Genomic DNA, 9916 nt, shown 5'->3' with positions numbered 1-9916 from the left:
GATGAGGGGGATACTGTGCAGAACCCTTAGGAGACGTGACAACATTAAGATGGGGGGATACTGTGCAGGACCCTTAGGAGACGTGACAACATTAAGATGGGGGGATACTGTGCAGGACCCTTAGGAGACGTAACAACATTAAGATGAGGGGATACTGTGCAACCTTGTAACCCGTAAAGGGAAACTGTTTAACCTGTACTGTGATGAGTAATAACATTGCTGGTGCTGCTCCTGCTGAAAATATAAACATAACTAGGGGACGGGAGGGCAGAACAGATGTGCCCTCAGTTCTCTGGGCCACAACACCCGGCTATTTTTCAGAGACGGGAGTTCTGGGAGTTTCTGCTCTTGCTCAAGCTGGTCTCAAACCTGCCTCAGCCTCCCAGAGTGCTGGGAATACAAGCCTGAGCCACCACACCCGGTGGCCTTCTTCAGCCTCTGCAAGCACATGCCACTTGTCCTCACCCCTGGCCGCAGACACAGACCCCCCTTCTGCCTGCTCTGGCCCAGCAGCACCACCCACCTATAGATGTGTCCTGACATCTCGGGGTGGATGGAGATAGCGTGAGATTCATGCTCAGCAGCAACAGATGCGTCTGCAGCAAGTTCAGACCTTGTCCGCTCAGTCTCCAGTGCTCACTCGAGAGCCTCAGGCCCTGGGGGGCTTGGAGAGCCAGTGGGAAGGACGCTCCACAGACGCCTCCCCAAATGCCACAAGGACCACAAACAGCGACGTGACTTCACCACTGTTAGGATGTGAAGGAAGAAATCTTCCCCGAGTCGTGCTGGAGAAATGTTACCTGTTATCTCCACAGAACAGTTGTCATTTGGGGAGGTGATCGGGGAGCTGCAGTGACTCAGGCAGCCTGCAAGATTGTGGTCAGGTGACAAAAACTCACGCTGCTCTCTGGATTTCATGGTGCTGGTAGCATTTCTGACGTTTTTAAATCTGTTTTGGTTTATTTTTCAAGTTTGCCTTTGTGTGTCACTTTCTGTTCTCTACGAGCCCTCCCTGCCTCAGACCTAGGCGCTCTGCCGGTTTTCTTGGTGTGTACACATGTATGTGTCACCTCTGTCATGTAACACACACATGCATTCACACACAGATCATGTGTCTCATACGCACGCTGCACTCACAACACAAATGCACACGTGTGTGCAGCACGTAGACACACACTCACCCCCCAGGCTCACACAACACACACAGGCATCACCCATGTCATGTCAACACACACACACATAAATCCCGTGTCCCATGCACTCTGCACACACATCACAGATGCATGCACGGGGCCCCTGCACACCCTCAGGTGAACATATCCACCCCTGTGCTCCTCAGTCCGGTCACCTTCCCTTCTGGCCCTGCCCCTGCCTGTCTCCAGGGCCCTGCTGTCCTCTCTGCTCTGGCCGACTCAGGTGGCTCATGTCCTGAGGGCCTGTCTGAATATCAGGCAGGCCTCTGAGGAGACAGAAGTGGGGAGACCCAGGGGCTGAGAAGAGGCTGCTGAGCCCTGAGGCTCCCATGTGGCCTGGCTGCAGCCCCCACGGTGCCCTTGTACCCTGCTTGTTCCCAGGGGATACTTCAAGCCGCTCTCTCCTCAGCCACAGGCCTCCACTCCTGGCTCTGCTCCCTGCCATCCCCTGTCCCACCAGCATCTCAGTTTCCACCAAGGCTCATTCCAGCAGTGCCCTGGGTCCCTGCACCCTCAACCCCCCAGCGTGGGGGGGGTGACCCTTTCACACCCGGGAAGAAGCCTCACTCCCCAGTTAGCGTCACCCCCTTCAACTCTCCCCAGAAGAGTTCCTGGCCTCATCACAGACCCGTCCTCCCTCCCAGCCACCCCACTGCTGTGTACCTGGCTGGAGTTCAAATCCTGGCTTGACCCTTTTCTGCCTCCCAAATCCTCAGCAAGTTATCTTCACTGTGCTTCAGTTTCCTCACCTTCAAAAAGGGGAAGAGTGACAACAGCTGCTGTGCAGGACGTCAGGGGAGCCGGGGGAGCCGCACCTGTGATGATGGCAGGTCTGGCCCCGCCCTGCCCCCCTCGCTGGCTGTGTCCTCCACCCGAGCCCAGCACATCTGGGCAGGGGCAAGTGCGTGCCTCTGTGGAACGTGAGCGCGGGGCCTCCCCGACCTGCCCAGGGTTCTGTGGAGATGGGGTCCTGAACCCAGAGGGCCACATCATGGGAGAGGCTGGGTGGGCAGAGGGGTCTCCAAGGTACCAGCTCTCATTTCACTCGCATTGAAGAGCTGGGGCTGTCAAGTCGTGAGCCTGTCTGGGACTCCGGTTTCCTGTTGTTTTCTGAAAGGAAAGTTGCTTTTAGGGAGGATGAAAGCAACTCCTCCTCCCCTTCTCCACCTACTTTACTATTTAATCTACAGAGTATTTGCCTCAGAGCGTTTTCAGGGCTCAGGAGCTCTTGGCTGAGGCTTCCGAGAGCTACACCTGTGTGCACGCCTCCTCCACGCCCTGCACACCCAAGCAACGCCTGGATTAGGATTTGCCTACAATTTTCCTAAGAATCAGTTATCTCTGAGTACAAATGTATTATACAAACAAGGAAACGTATACCAACACCTTACACAGAAAACCATTATCACTGGCCAAAAATAAAAAGCTAGTCATCCTAAAATATAAATGTACATGTTCTTGTTTAAGTGAATACACAAGATTGTATGTATTTATATATTTCTTATCGATTGTTGTTGTATAAAACATAATAATTGCTCTTAATTGACTCTTATATAGTCAGGCGACTTGCATCTGTGTAGCACCTGCTCTCTGCCCCCGGCCGTGGCTGGGATCCTGAGTGAGGAGGTGGTGGTGCCTTTGCTGCCCACAGGGCACTGGCCTGCCCATGTGGAGAGGTGACAACAAGCAGGTGAGGACGTCTGTCATAACAGAAAAGGCACCTGGGGTATCACAGGCTGCTGGAGCTGAAGCCAGAGTGGTGGAGCCAGGATCTGGCAGGACACAGGTTTGGCTGGGACCCAGCGGGGGACCCTGCAGCCGCCAGGTCCAGGGACACCGACCAATGTCCTTGATAAGGCCTCGTCAAGACACCCTGGGAGAGACTCCAGGCCTTCACTTTCCCTTGAAAACGGGTCTTGACATTTGACATTCTGTTTTGCTAACAGACCGTTTATTTTACACAACTGAAGTTCACAGAGAGCCAGGCTGAAGCTGGGAATGGCCGTTTCTTCTCTGGACGGCGCTGCTGGATAATTGTGGGGCTTTGTTGCTGCTGAGGAACCACAGCCCTGTGATCTGCTGTCCTCGGGGGCTTCCACACTTTGAAAGAAAGTGACTACCAAGAAGTGGGAAAATAGGCAATTTTCCTAGAAATGGTTGCAAAGCCCGTAAGAACCAAGCCCCTTCATTTTTCAGTGTTAATTGAATTTTCTGTTGGTTCTCAGTTGATTTTTAAATATCTACTCTGTAGATGTACTGTGAATAAGATTTCATAGTATTTTCCCTTTAGACTGCAGCCTCCTGCTGTGGATGCAGACGGTGAGACTCTGACTTTGGAGAACTTCCCTGGAGAGTGGGGATCCTGGGGATGGGCCTGTCTGGGCACTCGGGGCTGTGGGGTCCTCGGTGTGTGACCTGAAAATAGACACGGCCTTCTCTTGGCTGTTTTAAGTAGTGCAGACCATCAACTTTCTGTCCCTGAGCCTCGCTTAGACCCCTCTGCAGAGACCACTCACAAACGCTGCCTGTCTGGCTGTGGGTGACTCCGAGCAGAGTCTGCGAGGTGGTGAGCCTGGGCACCCGGCTGCTCTCCAAACAGCTCTGGACATGAAGCTGATTCTGTCTTTGCCCCACACAGTGTTCCTGGACTTTGGGTGGCCATGGGGACCTCTGTAGGTGGGCAAAATAAAAACCCAATGGTGTCAGAACTCAGGCTGAGCTGACAACAGCAGACACGTCAGGTTTAGGGTAAGACCAGAAACTTAATGTCTACAGGAACTCGGGGTCACTGTGGTGCACGTGCTCATACTCAGGGTCACTGTGGTGCATGTGATCACACTCAAGGTCACTGTGGTGCACATGATCACACTCGGGGTCACCGTGGCACACGTGATCACACTCAGGGTCACCGTGGTGCACATGATCACACTCGGGGTCACCGTGGTGCACGTGCTCACACTCGGGGTCACCGTGGTGCACGTGATCACACTCGGGGTCACTGTGGTGCACGTGATCACACTCGGGGTCACCATGGCGCATGTGATCACACTCAGGGTCACCGTGGTGCACGTGATCACACTCAGGGTCACCGTGGTGCACGTGATCACACTTGGGGTCACCGTGGCGCACGTGATCACACTCGGGGTCACCGTGGCACACATGCTCACACTCGGGGTCACCGTGGTGGATGTGATCACACTCAGGGTCACCGTGGCACATGTGCTCACACTCAGGGTCACTGCAGTGCCCACACTCACACGTGCTCATACTCAGGGTCACTGTGGTGCATGTGCTCACACACACAGTCAGGCTGTTCTCACACTGCAGTGCACGAGCTGAGGATTATTTAATTGTTTTAGAAAACTCTCTCTCTCTCAGAGTATTTAAAAAAATGCTTACACTTAAAATGTGCTCTGACATTTAAAACTTATAGACACATGTGGTAAAGCAAAAATTCCATTTCTAAATGAGGGTGTTGGCTGCTACAGGCTGAGCCTGTGCGCCCTGCTCTGTGGCCCCGTCCCTGAAACTGAGCAGCACAGTAAGGAGTCACGGTTAATAGTACAACCTTTCCTGGAATCACCATCAGTAATTAATTAACTGATAAAGTGTCACCCATGTTGGGCATGAGGTGGGATTACAGCCTGGGCCCGAATCCTACAATATTTCACTAGGCTGCTTGAGTCTGTGGGTCCCTGTCCTGGGGGCTGCAGGGACTGCACAGGACAGACCTGAGTCTGCAGGTCCCTGTTCTGGGGCTGCATCTGGCCACATGTGGAATCTTGCTGTGTGGCTGGACTGGGGGCCCTGCTGCTTGGGACAGAGTGATCTCCATGGTCCCTTTTCCATCAAAAGGCAGGAAACTGACCCATGACCAAGCCTTCCACACGGTATCTTGAAACAGAATAATATTTCATCATGAGAAGTGCAGCACTTGGTACATTATTTCTTTAAAAAATGAGTAAAAATTAAACAACTGAGACAGAAAAAATCCAGCATCTTTCCCCAAATAACCCGTGATCAGACACTCTGTGAAGAAGAGCCTCAGTGAATGAGTGGAGGGACCTTCCCACATGGCCTTTCCAGCAGCGTCAGGCCCCAGGGTTTCTTGCGCAGATGAGGCTGGGCTAGGACACAAGTCTCAGGGTGCGTCCATGGGTGAGGCCACAAGTGTGGGTCAAGGGCTGGACACTGTGCTGTGTGGGTCAAGGGCTGGACACTGTGCTGTGGACAAAGTCCCCGGCAGCCTCAGGGCCCTGCCCAGGACTGGGGGCTCCCTCAGAGGCTGGGATCTTCCCTGCGGGTTTTGCCTGGCCTTGCTCTGGCCTCCCCCACCAGCAGGCTGACAGATGGAGGAGAGAAAGGGTCCTAGATAGGGGAGGCTGCCAGGGCCACTGCCCACCGCAGGTGAAAGCCGAGTGCATGGAACAGGCATGAGAACTGCAGGATCTTAAATACTGAAATTAATAACACTTGTGCTGTTGAAGGTGCGGAATCTAATTACCTCCGTGTCAGCCCAGGCAGCAGCTGAGGAAGAGGAAATGGAAGGGGAAGGGAAGCAGATGGAGCACCCGCCACAGGTGCCTTTGCTGAGAGCTCAATTTTCTGGCTCTTCCTGGTGGTCATATTTCTTTCCTCTCCAGAGCATTTTCTCTTACTTCATTTATAACAAATAACTCCTAAGCATATCCTGTATTTTCTCACAAGACAGAGTCAGAAATCATAAGAAAATACCACAGTGAAAAATTTTCTCTCTGGGAAGGAAAGTATATTTCTCGTGGTGTGGCCTCTTATTACCAGGTCCGGCGCTGTCTACACGTCCTGCAGGTATTTGCGGGAAGGCCCCCTCCACCTGCTCCACCTGCCGCCAACCAGTCACCCACATCACGGAAGGCGGAGTTCCCGCACACAAGGAAAGGGCCTTTTTCCTGCAAGATCATTTTGGTTCTGTGCTCTCTGGGGCGTCCCTAATGGGAACACCCGTGGCTGGACGGGGGCCCTGGTTAGGATCTGCAGACTCGGCATGTGCTGGGCCAGGCCTGCCCTGCAAAGGTTCCACCTGGCCCCTTGGGTGCTGACTGGGTATGGGAGAGTGTGGACCCTGTGGGCTTCTGCTCCAGTTCTGTCTCTGGGATTGCTTTCAGATCTATTCTTGGGTTTAGAAACATAAAATGGGCAAGTAGAAAGAGCAATAGTTGGGGAACCACATGGCTTAGCTCACAGGCCAGCTTCTACTGGGCACCCGAGTTGAGAAGGGTTCTAAGGGCAGGAGAGGGCTGGGTGGGGGCGTGGTGGGTGCCACCCTGTGGGGAGTGGCCAGCCACAGGTGCCCCTGATGTGCCATGCTGGGTGAAAAGTAAAAGAAGGAGGTATCTTTAGACAATTGAAGGGTATTTTTGTTTCCTTTTAGAAGAGGTGCATTTGCACTTGAGTATCCATCGTGTCCCTTTCTCTGGATGAGTAAGACCCCCATGAGTGCAGCGGCTCTGTGCTGTCCCCGGGGGAGCCCATATACTGCCATGGGCCAAATTCAGAGGGAGTGAAAATTATAACTCAATGTCACCTGCTGCCTTGACGCCTGGTGGGACAGGGTGGGGCCTGGTCTCGACTAACCAGCATCCCCACCCATCCCCACTCCCTGGGAAAGGTCCTTAGCAAGCAGCTCTCTTACTGGGGGACCTAGAGCAGAACCCACCTGGGGTCGTCCAGACAAGCTGGCTACCTCCTCCTGCAGAGACAGGCGCCCACTCTCCTTATGGCATAACCTGCTCCTGAGTGGACCACAGGGTGAGTAGGGACTTCTCCTGGGGTTGGGGGGTATGTGAGGGGTAAGCTGCGTGGAGCCTGTCCACGTCGGGGTCCTGTCATAGCCACTGGCCCAAGGGAGGGAATCCCTCCTGCCCAAGTAGAGTGATCAGGGGTGGTCGGCATCCTCAGAGATGCGTCAGAGGCCACCACGAGGGAAGCTGGGCCTCCTGCTGTCTGTGCCCAGCCCCACCCTTGCCCACCCTCCTACGTTAGCCTCAAGGCGCAGAGCACAGCTTTCTTTCTCCTCATCTGCTAGGATTCCTCAGAGGTTTTAATCTGGATGGTCACCAAGCTTGCTGCCCATGAGTTTTGGTTAACCCCCTTATATTTCATTTGGGAAAAAGAGACCATGGCAGTTTGAAAATTCAACCAGTGAGCCAGCTCATGGAGGACCCAGGCTCCAAGCCTGAGGTGCTGGCCACCACCCAGGTCCAACTCAGGGAGGACCCAGGTCCAGCTCAGGGAGGACCCATGCCCCAAGCCTGAGGTGCCGGCCACCACCCAGGTCCAACTCAGGGAGGACCCATGCCCCAAGCCTGAGGTGCCGGCCACCACCCAGGTCCAGCTCAGGGAGGACCCGGGCCCCAAGCCTGAGGTGCTGGCCACCACCCAGGTCCTTTCTCTACATCACAGGGCTCACCTGTGGCTGCTGACAGGAGTGGACATCAGTGAGACCCTAAAGTCCAGCTCTCAAAGCCAGACCCTGCCTCCCCGAGGGCTGTTTACACAAAGATGCCCACCAGCAGAGGTGGCCTTGATGAGTGTCCCTAAGCACCATGACTGAGCTCTGAGATCCTTCCCTCTGACAGGGTCCTTATAAGGTAGAATGAGTCACTTTAGCTATAAGTGGACATTTTCTAGTAAGAGAGCTATATATCCAGAAAACTGAGGTCACATTCTGTGCACAGGAAAATGCCATGCAGACACGTGGTTTTAATGAAAGCTCTTTAAAAGCCCTCTGTCCACTTTGTAGTGCTGAGAGAGGTGCCGTCAGCTGAAGTAGCACACTTAGCCCAGGCCAGTACCTGACAACACAGACTTCTCTTCTAGTGCCTCTTTTGTCCCCAACAGAGCCACCTGGCTATCCTTTCTTCAGGGGCTGGAGAGCTCACAGCATGGCCTCTCAGGTCCCATAGTGTAGACCAGGGGTCCTCAAACTTATTAAACACAGGGGCTAGTTCACTGCCCCTCAGACTGTTGGAGGGCCAGACTCTGGGTTCCAGGATAAGTCGGCTGTTAAGCAGGACAGGCAGTGGCAGCAAAAACACCCTGCGGGCAGGATAAATGTCCTTGGCGGGCTGCACGTGGCCCATGGGCCGTCATTTGAGGACACCTGGTGTAGACCCTCCCCAGGGTCCATGCAGCCTGGACCTCCCTACAAAGGGCTTGAACCTGAGCCCCCGTCACATTCTGTGGGTCCTAGAACTTCAGATGTGTCTTGTTAACAGAAAGTTTCCTGAAAAAGCAAAGCTGCCCACGGGGACTACCAGGAAGGAGAGAGGGGTTTGCCTGTTGACATTTTCGTGTGAGAGCATTGCAGGAATTTCTACGGCTGGAGACCAAGCTCCAAGTTATACGGACCTTGTACCCCCAGCTGAGATGGCGTCCAGAAAATCCTCAAACTGGGAAATTTACTTATCTGTAGACTAAGTGAAAGTATTGGATTGTGCTCTCCTCCCTTTCCAGTTTTCGGGGATCACAAATGTCCCGACTGCTGCTTGAAAACCACCTCATACTCAGCCACGTCTGCGAGTGTCGTCCGTGCTGCGTGGCCCACCCTGACATCTGCACACTTTACTGTCAGCGAGAAGTAAACAAGTGTTTTCAGAAATTGCTTAAGTTATGAAATTTAGTCTGAGTCTATAGGAAAATAAATTGGGTTACATCCAACTGGTTAAAAATGATCAATAGTTAATTTCAAGGGCATATTTAATCAATTTCAACTGAGCCCTGATTAAATATGCAATATTAGTCAATGTTGCCCAACTTGTACCTGAACCCAATTTATTTTAATGTTTAAGTCTTCAGTGACCACATTTGTTTTAATTACCTCCACTTATACATTAATTAATTTTATTTTAATATTTATCTCTAATTTAAATTTAAAAGAGAACGTCTCATCTCAATGTTACTGGGAGGTGAAAATAACTTTCTTTTGCTTGTCTTTCTGTGCCTGTATCCTCCAAGAAACAAATGAAATAACTCAAGTCATCAGTCTCAATTTATTTTTAAAAACTTTAAACAGCAAGAAATAAAAAGTCATAGATATTGTTTTCACATTAATTTGTATGTAAATGATACTATCAGTTTATTGTTTAGGGAAGAGAAATCTTATAAAAATCAAAGGGACGTTTAAATCAAAGCCAGCCAAGACAAAGCTACCAGTAATTTTTTTTTAAGTCTTTCATCATTTATATTCAAAAATGCAATTTGTCCCTCACTGAAGCTTGGTAAGTGCGCACATCTTCTGCAGGTTTATGAGGGAAGTCTGCTCTAGGCTGCTGATTCTGTGGATGTTTCTTGTGCCTGGACCACCTCTGGGAATTGCCCCAGAGTCACATGGTCAAGTAAGTTCTCCGGGTGACTTGAGTTCACTCCTGGGGGCCACAGTTCTGTCCTGGAGTCTGCTCCAGGGCCACATAAGCCTGTCCTGGCACAGGCCTATGAGGCAACAAGGCGGCCTCCTGGGTCTGCGGGGCCAGATGCCCGGCACCAGGTGCCACTTTGGACCCAGGTGGTTCCCGTCGGATGTTCATGGCTGCTCCAGAGTAAGATGCGGACACAGCCTATGTGTTTGTGGACAGATGAGTGGACATCGGAGTGTGGAGACAGAGCATATTCAGCCTTCGAAAAGATCCTGCCACTGTGGGCAAAGGGACAAAGCTGGGGACAGTCTGCTGAGCGATCCAAGCCAC

This window comes from Otolemur garnettii, unplaced genomic scaffold, assembly GCF_000181295.1.
Source record: "Otolemur garnettii isolate 467f Iridium unplaced genomic scaffold, OtoGar3 scaffold00075, whole genome shotgun sequence".
In the NCBI taxonomy this organism is placed as follows: Eukaryota; Metazoa; Chordata; class Mammalia; order Primates; family Galagidae; genus Otolemur; species Otolemur garnettii.
Note: the sequence above shows the minus strand (reverse complement) of the source record.